Here is a 2,604-nt window from a genome sequence, read left to right on the forward strand (position 1 = left end):
CGAGTATTATACAAGTCTATTTTTTACCGTAGTTTTCTTATGTATGTTTTAAATATTTTGAAATTATCAATTATTGTGACTTATAGTAGTTTACATATTTTATAAATATATAAATTTCATTTTTAAATATTTAAATATTCCATAATCAAATTGCTAGTCAAATTTAAAATGTTTGGCTCTCGAAAAATGAAACGTGTAGCATAAATTAGAATATAAAAAATATTATTTTTAATCTATATTTAGTGAATTGTTAAAATATGACATATCTTTAAGAAAATATTTAAAGATATAAATCAAAAACTACTTTTCATAATTACATATTTTTACCATTTTTACAAATATAAACGAACCGGAGTTATTCTTCGTTGCTGCAAGGAAATTGCTCGTCCTCCTATGGCAAATAAGCTCATGAGGTAACTCCTATATTCAATTTCTTTTCACTACCAGCAAAACGTCTCTAGTTTTTTTTTATAAATAAAAAAGGAATTTGATTTGTGGTATCAGATTAGAGGGTAAAGTAGCTGTAATAACAGATGGTGCAAGTGGCATCGGTGAACCCGTGTCGTCATCGCCGACATTCAGGATGAACTTGCTCTCCAAGTCGTCTCCTCCATCGGAACAGACAATGTCTACTACCGACACTGTGATGTAACCGACGAGAAACAAGTAGAAGAAACTGTCGCCTTCGCTGTCCAAAAATACGGTACCCTCGACATCATGTTCAGCAACGCCGGGATCCTCGGCTCCTTCGGGAGCTTACTCGAAATGGATATGGCGGTATTTGACAGGACAATAGCTGTTAACACGCGGGGATCCGCGTCAGCCGTGAAACACGCGGCTAGAGTCATGGTAGCTAAAAAATCCGCGGCTCTATCATATGTACGGCTAGCGTAGAGTCTATCCTAGCCGGTACAGCTCCGTTACCCTACGTGGTGTCGAAGCACGGCATCCTAGCGGTGGTGAAATCGGCGGCTCGTGAGCTGGGGCAACATGGAATTAGGGTGAATTGTATATCGCCTCACGGCATCGCCACGCCGATGGTGCAAATCGGTTGGAGCTGATGCCGGCAGGGTTGAAGCTACAGTATGTAGAAATGCTAAATTGAAAGGCGTTACTCTAAACACGAAGCATATAGCAGAAGCAGCTCTTTTCTTGGCTTCGGATGAATCGGCTTACATTAGTGCTCAGAATTTAGCTGTTGATGGTGGACTTTGTTCTATCATGAGACCATTAAATTAAATTGCCTACTACATTACATTCCCATGTTTCAATAAATGCTCTTAGTACTCATTGATGAGCTTTTTTCTGTATGATTTTTTTTTTTTGATATATCAAGATATTTTGATGGTAGTTAAATTAACTGATGATGAATAATTAAAAGACTAAAAACAAATCATTTTAAACATAAAATCATCAAAATAAAATTACAAATCAAACTAGAATGTAAAAGAAAGAGAATTAAATTCATATCAAGGTAACACCTAGATTATGTTGTGTGAGTGTGTGAAATTATTGTTCTTTAAAATAGATATGTATAATTAATTTTTTGTTGTTTTTAGATTTATTTTTACTTCAAAACCAAAACTAATTATGTCAATTTTTAAAAGATAAAAATAAAATCAAGTAAAATACATTTTCAGTTTGATTAGATTTTTATTTTGTTCAATTTTCGATATATAGTGAACATCTCTTAATGTAAATATATATTTTTGCAAATTTCACATTCAAAATTTATATTTTTGAGATATTCTAGGGAAACGATTCATTTTTTTGAGATAGAGTGAAAGTTTTCAAATATTTTTTTCAGGCTACAAGGAATAATTCTGTCTAGGTTATTTAGTTAAGGGGTAGAAGGACAATTTTTTTAATTGATTTAGTTGAGGGAGAAATGATTAAATAGGAAAGGAAGAGCTAATCAAGTGAAATTGGTGAAAGGTGGGGAAAAAAAAAACATTACGATTAAAAATATAAAATATTTTACAATTTTTAAAATTTGACGAGAAATGTGAACTAATAACCGAGAAAATATGGGAAGTGACAGACTGAAAAAAAATAATACCTTCCACAAATGTTTCCATTTGAACACATCGCCATTGGTAATGTTGAATGCCTTGTTTTTCCCCTCCGGAGAAATTGCTGCCCAAATTTGATGCTCTGGTACCAAATTAGCATCTGATGCGTTCGAATAACTATCCCAAACGGCTTTTGTCCCTGGAAATTTCAGCGGAATGCATATGAATGTGTCCCAATAACGTTCAACGTGCTATAGGGTGAAAACCCGAAAATTAGATCAGGCCTGTGGACAGACCTTGTTAGGCTTGGTTTTCTAGAGATCTCATCGAATAATACATCTTCTAACGTGTAATAAAAGTTGTGGATGTTTTTCAATCTTTTCATGTCTTCTTTGAAAGGAGGATCATGATGAATAACATGAAATTTCCCATCAATTGACCTGTTTATCTCCATATAATGCATCGCGCCAGTCTGGAGGCAGATGTGGCACAAATTAGGTGCATTTGGAATGACTGGTATGAGGACATTGCGAAACATTGTTCCATTGATTTCGCAACGTTTGGCTGTGGAAAGTTCAAAAGCCGAAGTCAC

General features: G+C 34.4%; 1 pseudogene; it reads left to right on the top strand.

Annotated features, from left to right (window-relative positions):
- Nucleotides 1-393: 393 nt before the first annotated feature.
- LOC125859748 (short-chain dehydrogenase reductase 3b-like) lies at nt 394-1,284 on the top strand (annotated as a pseudogene).
- The last annotated feature ends 1,320 nt before the right edge of the window (nt 1,285-2,604 follow it).

The sequence above is a fragment of the Solanum stenotomum genome, chromosome 1, assembly GCF_019186545.1.
Source record: "Solanum stenotomum isolate F172 chromosome 1, ASM1918654v1, whole genome shotgun sequence".
Lineage (NCBI taxonomy): Eukaryota > Viridiplantae > Streptophyta > Magnoliopsida > Solanales > Solanaceae > Solanum > Solanum stenotomum.